Below are 12,618 nucleotides of genomic sequence, written 5' to 3'. Positions count from 1 at the left end.
TGAGCACACGGCGCACTGCGGCAAGTTCGGCACATACGTCTTTGGACGTCGCATGCAGTTCCCCCCTCAGGCTCTCGGTGCTTCTCTCCATTTGGACTCTCAGGCTCTCGGTGCTACTCTCCATTTGTGCCCTCAGCGTCTCTGTGCCTCTCTCCATTTCTGCCCTAAGTGTCTCAGTTGATGTTTCTATGTCTGACTTAGTGCCCCCACATTCATCGGCATGGTCCTTGAGGAGCGTGGCCATTTGCTGCTGTTGCACGATTAACTGGTCGAGGGACTGTTGCCTCTGCTGGGCCATGCCCATTTGCGGGGGTGTCACAGAGGGGCTGTTGTCCTCATGTTGCCTTGCCACAGGGCTTGGGGGGGATGGCCAGTCGTTGTCTTGTGGGTGCCCCTGCGTGGTATCCTCATGTTGTACGGGATGGGACAGACAGGGGGATTGGGACAGGTCATGGATGGATCTGACTTCGACATCCCCGTTTTCTGTGTCGGAGCATGCTGCCATCAATGGGGTGTCACCTATGGTGCTGCTGCCACCAGAGGCAGTGCCTTCTGTGGCATCCATTGGGGGGACCTGTGGTGGTGGTGTTGTGGGCATGCTGGCTGCTGGGGTGCCTGTTGATGTTCCCTCCTCTGTGCTGCCACCTGATTTGTGCTGCTGCCGTGTCTTGATGCGTGCAGCTGAGGTGGAGGGTCTCTGGCCGTTGGTCTTGGCCCTCTTTGCAGGTGTGCTGGTAGGGGTGTCCTGTAGCTCGTCGTTTGGATCGGACCCTGTGGTGGAGTAAAGGAGGGCGAGGGTTAATGATGGGTCTGTGCGAATTGGAATGGCATTGTATCACATGCTCTGGGGTGGTACCTGAGGGTGATTTGGGTCGGGTCCTTGGAGGTGCTTTGATTTGTGTGTGGAGTGAGGGTGCAGTTGTTTGGCAGCCTGCAGTTAGGGTGTGCCTGCTGCACGTGTAGTGCGTGTATTAGGGGTTTTTAATTATTTATGTATTTATTGTGAGTTTTAACGTGCGCTATCAGGCCGGTGTGTGTGGCCGTTCTCCTGGACATGTGTTTCTGTTGCACTATGTGGACGCATGGTACTTCACATGGATGGACTGTGTGGATTTGGCATTGTTTTATCTGGTACACCTACCTGAATCTTCGGATGTCTGCACTCCTTTCTCCATCCCTCCGACTCCCTCTATGCTCTCCATTCCGATGGTGGAGGCACAGATTTCTTCCCAGGGGGTCAACTTGATGGGTGATTCAGGACCTCCCCCGGTGGCTGTGGCAATGTTGCGGTTGGCAGAGAGTATGCTGCGGACGCGTATCCGCAGGTCGTCCCATCGCTTGCGGCATTGCTGTGGGGTGCGGGGTGCGGTCCCCACCGCACTTACCCGCTGTGCCACCAGAGCCCATATGGTCTTCTTGTTTGCAAGTGCCGTTCTGGTCATTTGCGTGGAGAAGACGACGGCAGCATTCTCCTGGAGGGTCTCTGTTAGCACGGTGAGTTCCTCGCGGGAGAAGTGGACCTGCCGCTTGCGGTCGCACGCTTTCTTCGCTACTTTTCCCATTTGTCTTGGTTTCGCTAGGGTGGGTGACGGGTTGGGGTGTGTTTCAGGGTAGTGATTTTAGTGGTTGTGTGGTTTTAGTGTTTTTATAGGTGTACGCCGGGATGTTTCCCGTTCCGGGCCCATGTTTTAACTTCCGTTTCCGTATATTTCCGGTCACCGTACTTTCCGGTAGGCGCACACTGCGGTGACCGCTAAGAGGGGTGGCGGTATTGCACCTAGGGCGCCGTACGGCGGCGGTGTGGGCCGTTTTGGGGTCATTTCCGCCATCGCGGACTTTGCACTTCCGCCGTGGCGTGGTGCTCGTGCCCGATGGGTCGGAATGGGCCGCACTTTGCTCCTTCGTGCAATGGCGGAAACGCTATTTACGCTGTGGCGCTCCGGTCAGTCGCTTTCCGCAAGGGTCGTAATGAGGGCCATTGTGTTATGGATTTGGCCAAAATATTGAAGTCGTTAGAGACATGCGCCCCTCCCCCGCCTACCTCCCATTCATTTTCCCGTAGACAAAAAAGTTTCATTTTTGCCTGACCACAAAGTCCAAACCGCTGGACAGAATTGTACCAAGCCCAAAACAACCTGGGCACAAAGCGTTGACTTGAGGCCTTTTTGTGGTTTGAGGTTATTCCGTCCAGTAGTTTTTAAAATATTTCATGGAAAAGGGGGTGCCCTCTTCTCCAGAACAGATAGCTATATCTTGGGTGAATTGCAGAGAAACCAAGTGTTTATACATGAAAAAGCTGACACCTTTGTTTTTGCGCAAAGCGAGGGATGGCAGTGGCTATAGCCGAGGGTTTTGGACAATGAAATGCAGGAATGCAGTGTGGGAGTTGGAGGTAGTCTAGGGACTGAGTCTCCAACATAAAGTATTTCTATAGCCTCGGCTATGGACAGAATAACTGCAAATAGCTGACATTTCAAAGCAAACTGCGTCACCGAAACAGTGTTGTGTGTGTGGTGGAAATAGGAGATGGCAGGGGACGTGAGGAGGACATCAGTGGAGTGGGAGGACCTTGTATAGCAGTTTAGGGCACTTAGTGGGGGCATGGAAAAGCAGAAAAGCATTATTTGTTTTGCTTTCTTTCCCGAATGCCGCAGCTATAAAATGACTACAGATGGCCAAGGGTATCTGTAGTATACCCGCGTCTATGGAGAAAAAGTAAACATTAAAAAAAAGATATGTTTGCAGCTACAGTGACGTCAGGGGTGAAAAATCACTGGCACCTGATAGACATCTGGCACTCTCATCAATGCAGTAATTGGGACTGACCTTGCTTAGTTTGAAAGCGAGGAAGCAGCTGACCCCCTCAGGCCATGTTGTCAAATAAATGAGTAGAAGTTACAAGACCACTTAGAGCAACATGGCCTGAGGGGCTTGGCACTTTCCTCGTCTTCCCAGTGCTTGCTGAGAGAAATTAGTTTTTTCCTTTTGCTGAATTGCATTATGGTATTTGTAGTCACCTAGTGAATTTGGGGGGAATCATTGCACAATTGTACACTTTTTTGCCGAACATCGTTCTATAAGAATTTGTATATTTGAGTGACACTATGGTTGCATATTATTCAAGTTCTCTTTATAAAGCAGAGCATTGTTGAAAGACAGATATGGGGGTGAGGAGAGGAAATTATGAGAGTCCAAGTAAGTCACAAGTATTTGTTCAGGATGTGGCAAACAAATTTGCAATCTTGAACACTGGAGAAGTTATTTTCCCCTGATTGTGGCTGCTTTTCAGGGCACAATTAAAGGACATGTGTGGGTCGACAGCATAACTTTTATTCAGAGGGCAGACACAACCCCTTGTTTTTTTTTAGGTTGACAAGCTTGCTCAAGTATTTGGCTACCAGGGTTTTACTTAGGTTGTCATGTTCCAGTGCAGACATTTACCCATAAAACCACAAACACTTGTCTCATATTGGGTAACTAATTAGATATTTCTTTTTTTCTACAGACTGAAAAGTGCAAATTATGACATGATCACTGTGCACATATTACTGGGACCATGACGAATGTCTCTACCTCTGTAAACCTACTGTATCCCACATTCTCTACATCGCCCCAACCTCCCCCCACCCTGTTTACACCAACCACCCACTATACTCCCTCCCTCTTTATACTCTCCCATTTGACGTAATCTTGACTACCCCCACCCACTCACCCTACTTACATATTGTGCAGCACCATGGTATCCCCACCATGTCTTTCCCCATCCATACATGTTTCCACACCCTAACTACCTTTACCCATGCTACCCCCACCCTCTTGACCCCTACCCACCCACTCTACCGCTACAGAATCTATTCATGCTTCTGCACCGTTCTCCCATTATCTTATACTGTATATATCTCAAAATACATCTTACAAGGACTAATGAATACACATATATACATATGTTGATCCTTTTTTTTAAAAATAATGAACAGCTGTGGCTACAGTACAAGCAATGTTAATGGGTGAGCAGCATGCCTGGCGGGCTTAACCTCAGCTATAAAAGTGCAAATAACTGTGTGGCATTTGTAATCGCGGCTATATACAGGCCAATAAAATGCTGTGTATTTTGGGGGATTGCATAGCTATGGCTTCTGACATTTTGATTGAAAATGCATCACAGAAACCACAAGAGTTATAGGGGAATGGGTGAGGGTAGGGGAGGTGAAGAGGCCATCAGGGGAGTGTTGGGGTGATGGCAGAAATGTCATGTGCACTTGGGGAGGGCTTGGTAGTGCAGTAAAGCATTTTTTTCATCGCTTTTAAAGATAGCCGTGGCTATGAAAAAAGTAACCTCATTAGGTGTTCCTATACCCGTGGGTACACAGCATGCAGCCAAGCGTACCTAGGCACAGTTAAGTTAATTGGTTGCTGTTGTTCCCACGGTTATGTGAATAGCCACAAGTATTAAGCCATACATTTCTGTGTAATAATCATATTATTCAGTGGATGTTACACCACACAATTGTACATGTATTTCTGATTCCATGTCCTCACGTCTACCCTTGTCTCATTTGAACTTTTAAATGTTGGCAATGTTTGTTTTTGAGTTAGCAAAAAATGTACGTGTATCCTCGGCTACAAGAGGGAATGTTATGTCATGCTATGTTGTGCAATGTTATTTAAAAAAAGTTTTTTTAAACAACATATTTACAGAAATTCATAAGTTATGGCATGCTAAGCAACCACTTTTAACTCGTGCCACCACGGTGCACTGCTAAGGCTAACACCCCGGACATCAAAGCTGACATCACACATTTTTCGTCCCTCGCAGTAGTGTTAAAGCTGAAGCAACCCACACCACCTCATCATCACTGCTAGTCGTATTCATTTTGAAATGCAGGACTGTGGAGGAAAAATAAATACTGTACAAATACACAACACAAAAAGCACTCTGTCACTTAATATCCAAAAACGTTATTTTTTTAAATAACAAGCTAAAATAACAAGAAATGACAAACTACAAAGCACAAGACAAAGGGCAAGGGCATAGCAAGAGGAAAGGGAAAAAAATGAATGGATACATCAAGGTACTGCTTTTAAAACTTCCTGAAGGCTTACAAACAAGTTCACTCACCAGACAAAAAAGAGACAAAAAAAATTACAGAAAACAGGAAGGAGGGGCTTGGCAGAGGGGTATACCTTCAGTTATGCAATATAGCGAACCAGAATGTGTTTTCCGTACATCCGGGTACCCCCAGGCGCAAAAATGTGTTTGTGCCTAAATTATTGACCAATCGCCTAAATCAATGAGAAGATGTGCCTACACATGGCCGAGGAAAGGCCCAATCACTTTGAAAGCTATGTTGACATGGCTACGGAGCTTCGTGCCTTTTTTTAACAGGTAATCAGATCATGTAACAGTTTTGCTTTTCCACTCTATCTTGAATGTATGCATTTTTCTAATGTTATCCAAGTAGACAGTTTAAAGTACAATTAGTCCTGACAAGGGATAATTGGATTGTTACAAATAATATGATTGGCCCTCACCAGGTCATTAGCAGCCTGACAAGGAACCGGTCACCACTACGTCCCTTGGTGTTCGTTCTGGGAGTGGCTGCCACGGAAAGAGAGAAGGGACTACATGTACTCCATTCTCCCTTTCCATGGCAGATGTATTCTTTGTTTTGTTTCTTCTATCTTTTTATTTGCTGCCATGGAAAGGGAGAAGAGACTGTATGTAGTCCCTTCTCCCATTCCATGGTGGCCATCTTCTTTGTTTAGTTTTATTTTACTGTTTTAAATGGTTGCCATTGAAAGGGTGTACAGACTTCATATCCCATTTCATGGCTGACGTTTTTTTTCAGTTGCAAAATGCCAGAGTGTCTTGGAATCGAATAAAGGCACTATTAGTACCCTGAGATGAAGTAAATGAAGACTTCCAACAGATGCATTGCATCAGAAAGAAAAGATCCTGGGAAGGCCTCTCGCTCATTCAAGTGGTACTGCTGGAGATAAGAGCAGCACATCTTAGTCACTTCATCAAAAGCCTCCTCTCTGAACCTCTCTAGCATTTCTGATGACTCTTCGAAGGGATTGCTCCAGTGCTGCAGGTGTTTCATTACTCTAGGCCTCAATACGGGGATGCCAGTAAAAACCGTCGGTATGCAATGTTTTACCGGAAACCCCCCTGCCTGAAACTTCCTGGTGCCAACAGGCTATTATGGCTGGCGGTAGAAACGGTAAATCTTCAATCCTGTGGAGCTCCGTGGGAATGGGGTCACAGAAGCACAGGCACTGTTGCGAATGGTGCTGGCCCTTCAGTGAAAACACTGCCAGTAGGGGCCTGAACTCTCGGCAGGTCAGGTTCTGTGCCACAACCAGCAAACTCTCAGTTTGGCAGTCCAGAAAGGTGGCCAATACGTTGCTACCGGCACCCTTATTTCCAGCCTGCCAAACTTGTAATGAGGCCCATCTGGCTGTTGCTGACAGCACCTTTAATGGTTCGAGGTTGATTCTGCACAACCACCGGTCACCGCTCCAGTGAAGAGGTAAGACCACATGTAAGCCAAAAAAGGCTGCAGCCCACTATGGGGCAGACCATCCAGGAAGCGTTAGGTGCTACTTTGAGACATAGTTCACAGCATCTATTCCTCATGTAGAATTTGTTTAAGTTTTCCCAAGGCATGGACCAGATCAGAAGTACAGGCAAGCCTGTGAGAGAAAACGGGGGATTGAATAATGATGGCCACAAACCTGTGGGTACGCAGCAGAAGGAGAGAGTTGGCAAGCAAAAGGCACTGAGGTCAAGTTTGAAAGAAAACAGAGGGCAGAAAATTTCCTCACCCAGTTTAGTTAAGGAAAACAACAACTGGCAGGAGCAGTCTGGTGAAGAGGAAGTGAAAATGCTACAGGCAAAAAAGCTCTCAAGAAAAAAAAAGACTGAGCAAAATAAGGAGAATGGAGACGACTTTGATCCAGACACTTTCATTCATTCCTGGTCATCAGAATGGGAGCCGCCAATGAAAATACTGTCATACCTGATGAGACGGGTTAAGAACACCACTGGCCAAAAAAGTCAGAAACAAACTACAGGCTGAGTGTTCCAGACCACAGCTGCTAGAAGGAATTGCTAAAACACCTGAAATAGACAAAAGAATGCTCACCTGCATGGACAAGTATACTAAACACATCACAACATGGCTTGATGCATCTTGGAAATCATGCCAAGATAAATAACTGGACGTGTTGGAACCAATTACAACGATACTCCACCTGGCTGATAAAGTGAAAGAGAAAAGGGGGGAGCATAGACCCTATGGTTCTGACGAGATGGGCCCCAAAAGCTATATGTCTACTGCATAATGCCATCAGTACCATCATAATGGAAAGGAAAAGGTTGAGTGAGCTAGCAACATTGAAGACAACAGCAGCAAAGGGCAAAATATTTGGCAAAGCATTCATCAAAGAAACCCCCCACCCCAAACAAATGTTCATTTTTATTCAGTACTTCAGACTTTATCTGAATCCTCTGCAGGTCACCACGCTTGCCATTTCCACTCTGGCAGAGCAGTTGACTGCAGCGCCGCCTTCATCCCAGTGAGGGCCTTCTGAGGCTTTTGTTTGTTTAAATTAATTTCATTTCTCTGCCGTGTGTGTTGCTTTGAGGGGCCCATGTGCCCTGTTCCCCTCTCCCCCTCTGCATTCTCCTTCTCTGTTCCCCTCCTTCCCGTCCGCCTCCCAGCATGCCCACACCCCCCTGATTGGCTTCCCTCCTTGTCTGCGGGTGCCTGGATCCTCTGCAGGTCACCACGCTCGCCATTTCCACTCTGGAACCGGGACCGGCCCCCTTCATTATGGGAACGCCGATTGCAAGCTTCCCATCGCGGGACCCAGATCGGACGCCTGGTAAACCAGGCGTGCTTTCCGGGTCCCGCGAGGGGAAGAAGGAGGTAACAATGGGCCAGTTGTAATCTGGCCATTGTTACCTCCATCCCCATTCCCATTGAGCCCTATGGAGCTCAAATGGGAATGGGGAATGATTCCTGAAAGGAGGAATTACCGGGTCCTCCAATGTTGGAATGACCCGGTTATTCCTCATTGCAGGAACCCGGTAAATGAGCCCGGTTGGGTGGCAGCCATGGAGCTAAAAGCTAAAAGCTCCATGGCAACCACCAAACTCGTAATGAGGGCCCTAAACTCGGTTGTGTTCTTTCCATGTGTTACAATACGCACTGTATCAGTACTTAAAAATTTGCATTGTGAAAACTAGGCCTTTTTCCCCCATTCAGGATTCTCAAACTTAGGTGTGTCTTTTCATGTGTTGTTATAATATGCACTGTATCAGTACTTAAAAAAATGTGCATCGTGAAAACTAGGCCCCCCCCCCATTTAGGATTCTGAAACGTAGCTGTGTTTTTCCATATGTTGTTATAAAACGCACTGTATCAGTACTTAAAAAAATGTGCATTGTGAAAACTAGGTCTTTTTCCCCCCCATTCATGATTCTCAAAACTAGGTGTGTCCTCTAACCTGTCTTAATAAGATGCATTTTGTGAGCTCCTTCACCCTGAGTGTCATCATCTTGTCCTATTGTTCAATTTGCTTGCCTCTCGCTGTCTTGTCTGCCTACTCTAGTGTCCTTTGCTAGTGTCTCGCCCTTCTACCTCCCTTCCTCCCCCACCTACTCTACGGTGCTCTCTGTCTCTCCTATCTTTTGTAACTGCTTCTCTATTGACTATCCTGCTCTCCTCAATAAATCTGGTAGGAATAAGTTCAAAAAGGACATCCTGGTCTCCAACCCAGGCCTCCCCATCGCTGACACCTACACCAGTGCCTCCTCCAAGGAAACTCTCACCGACATCCTCTTTGTCGTGCCTTTGCCAGACCCCAATGGGACGCCGTCCTGGCCTCCTTCCTTTCCTCTAAGGTCATCATTAATGTTTACTCTAATGGGGCCGTCTTGGTCCAAGGCCCTCGGGTCAACCTTCACCTTTTTGATAGACACTTCCCGCGCCTCATCAACTTCCTTTCTTCTATTGCTGTCCCCTCTCCCCTTTCCGTGACCACTTTGCGTCCCCCTTCTACCTCCTCCTTGGCTACCTTGCCTTCCCCTTCCCTCTCTGCCCACTCTCGGGCTCCTTCTACACCTCTGCAGGGCGTACCTCTGATCTGTACCCCTCCCCGGAAGTCCTTCAAGGATGGCAACCTTCTCCATATTTCCACTCTAAACTCTCGCTCTGCTGTCAAACACTCCTCTGATATCTTCCGCCTTCTGGAAGAACTTGACCTCGGTGTCCTCGGTCTCACCGAGAAATGGTTAATGGCCAGCTCTGTCACTAGCTTTGGTATGCTCTTACCTGACGGCTACCCGATCCTCTCTGCACCCAGGTCCAACCGCCCTGGTGGGGGTGTTGCCCTGATCTTTTCCAAGTGGATTCCTGCATCTGTCACTCCAACGCAGGCCTACTCCTCTTTTGAATGCCTCATCTGCAGGCTCTCTCTCTCCCCTAGCCATACCCTTACTGTGGTTAGATCTCTTTCTTCCTCTCTGAGTGGGCGGACCTCTCCTTACACTCCTGGCTTCAACCACTCAACTCCTCCTTCTTGGAGACTTCAACATCCACCTGGATGCCTCCTGTCCTCCCTCTGGACTCTTTCGCTACCTCTGGGTCTCTCTGTCACTCACTATTCTCCTCTCTGGCCCGACTCACTCTGCAGGGCACACTCTGGATGTTCTGATCGCCTCAGACCTTCCCATCTCTGTCCCACTCTCCACTCCTCTCTCCTGGACTGATAACTTTCTCCTCTCCTCCCACCTCACCCTCCCTACCCCTCACGCCAAGCCACTTTCATCACTGCCACCCACGTTCTCGGTCATCCGACCGATGAAGCGTGTGTCAGCTGAGGCTTTCGCCACCACCATCTCACTCCCCCTCCACCTTTGGCTGACTCTCACCCTGACACAGCCCTCTCCATGCTCCACTCTGCTATATCTGATACTCTTGATATCCTTGCCCCCGTCACGAGAATCCGCCTGAAGCCCACAGCCAAGTGCAACTCCTGGTACGACTCAGACATCATCACCCTAAAATGCAAGTGCAGGGTGGCCGAAGTGGAAATGCTTGCTTCATGTACATCCTCTGACAAACTGGCCTGCCGCCTGCTCCAAAGGCAATACCGGCTCTCTGTCCTAACCAAGAAGAGAGCTCAAATCCAAGCACGCATCTCTGCGGCATCTAACAACTCAGCTTAACTGTTTAAAATCTGCAAGGAACTGGCCAATCCTGCTGCAGTCTCTACCTCTCATGTCCCTTCCCAGGCCCTCTGCACGGCACTGACTTGTAACGCTCACCTGGTTCCCACGGAGGCGCAGGTCTGGCTTCGAGTGCTGATGCTTCTTCAATGGTGAAGCGCAGGACTCTGAAGATGGACAGGAAGGGCCCTCTACTCTGGCTTCTCCGGCTCGTAGGAATATACCCCTGTGCGTGAAAAGGGAGTATTACCTACTGACTGAGTTATGCTCAAGCCTCCCACTCTCTTCCAACCCTCCACGATACCCTTCCACGATTCCACGTGAAGTCTCACCTTAGGGTCTGAAAGGACGAGCTCTCCATCCTGCTTCTGACGCAGGGGCGCGTTGAACCCAGTTACTTCACTGGATTGAGGTTGCATGGGAGTTCAGGTGAGCTTGATTATACTGGTAAGGCGCTGTAAAAGTTCTGTTGCAAGTTCAAAAGTTCAAGCTTTAAATAATAATGTTCATTGTCTTTTTTCAGGTGATGAATGAAGATTCCTTTGGAGACTTCTTGCAACAAAGCGCTAATGTTGATGTCTTTTCCCCATAGGGGCTGGGGTTCGGAATGCCGGAGATATGGCGCCGACCCGAAGTGAAATGTGCAGTTTCATTAAAGATCTGGTAAATCCTAGATGAGCGCTCAGGTAATGTTTTTGCATTCGCTCATCTAATGTCTTTGTCTTTTTTCCCCATAGGGGCCGGGGTCCGGAAAATGCTTGGAAGCAGCAAGACCCGAAATGAAATGGGAATGACCCAACAGGTAAGTCTTAGAAGGAAACTGAGCTTTTCCTATTCCCTACCTTCTCTCACCTCTTATTCTTGTCTTTTTCTCTAGGCTCTGGGAAGTGGCTGTGTATCCGGATGATCGCTGCTGAAGATGGAGGAACCCAGGAAAGGTGAGTGAAATGCAGCGCTGCAGCGATCGTAACAAAATGCTTTTAAAAATGATGTCTTCCCTTTCAGGATCGTCGGTGATGTCTCTGTGGTTCAGATTAGCTGGTAGGTCTCTTGTCTCCCTTTGCAGGTGACCCAGGATGCTGACAGGCGTGGCTGAAGTCCAGATGCAGGAGCTGACACAGAGAGCGTCCAGCTGCGAGGAGCAGAACAACGCGAAGCGTGAGTTGCTGATCGGGTGTGGTTTAAATAGCTTTGGAAGAAGTCCCAAGTGTGTATCCTTCCTCCGATCAGGTATGTATCCTTCCCCGACCACACCCGGGTGGAAAGTAGTCCCACAGGTAAAGTAGTTCCATTCAGACCTCAAGAGGGCCTGGATGTGGCAGCATGGTCTGCATCAGGTAAGTGCACATTAAAACACTTGAACACATGTCTAGCTTTATGAGCCTGGCGCCTAAGGCGCCAGGACAGAGGTCCAACATGAGCCTGGCGCCTAAGGCGCCAGGACTGCGTCCAAAGGGCCCCAGCTTGGGCCCGCTGGCACTCCCCTGGGGGAAATGATGCCTGCCTCTGGGGTCGCTGGGTCGGACCTGGCTCCTTGGAGGTAGGCATCATGACATGACTTCCCACTTCATCTCTAAAACTCAGAACATCCTGTACTCACTCTCTTCCTATCTACTCCCTCCCCCTACTATCTGCTCTTCCTCTGGCCCTTCTGCAGCCACCTCTCCTCCCTCCTTCTCTGCCTTTCCCCTGTTCTCCGCTGACAAGGTTTCCAGACAAGTCCGATCTATGAAAGTCTCATCAAAATAGGTTCAACCCGGTCCCTCCAAAACTATCAAGGACCACATTGACTCCCTGGCTCCTGCCCTGGCTGATTTCTGGAATCACTCCTTCACCACTGGAGTCTTCCCGTCCCCCCTGAAGCACTCCCTTGTACACCCTCTTCTTTAAAAACCCTCTGCCGACCCCTCCTGCCCATCCAACTATCACCCAATTTCCATCACTCCCTTCCTGGGTAAGCTCCTGGAGAAATTGTCCATCTCCCAACTTAACCTCCACACTGAATCTGTTGGTTGTCTTCATGACCTTCCGTCTGGCTTCAGAGATGCCAGAAGCATGGAAACTGCTCTCCTGAACATCTGTGAAGATCTGCTCTCCAACCTTGACTCTAACACCCCTTGCGTCCTCATCTTGCGTGATCTATCTTCTGCCTTTGACACTGTCAACCATGCCATCCAGCTCAACCATCTCCATGATAACCTGGGTATCACTGATCAGGCTCTGGCGTGGCTGATTCTTTTCTCTCTGACCGACCCTCCCAGGTCCAACTTGGGTCCTTGCTCTCCGCAATCTTTTTCTCTACCTATTGTGTCCCCCAGGGGTCTTACCTCTCTCCCTGGTGTTTCAACCAATACCTGGCACTCCTTGCTCACTGTATTGCC

Source organism: Ambystoma mexicanum, chromosome 7q, assembly GCF_040938575.1.
Source record: "Ambystoma mexicanum isolate Mex_15411 chromosome 7q, UKY_AmexF1_1, whole genome shotgun sequence".
Classification (NCBI taxonomy): domain Eukaryota; kingdom Metazoa; phylum Chordata; class Amphibia; order Caudata; family Ambystomatidae; genus Ambystoma; species Ambystoma mexicanum.
The sequence above is the reverse complement of the archived record's forward strand: the minus strand, read 5'-3'. Positions refer to the sequence as shown.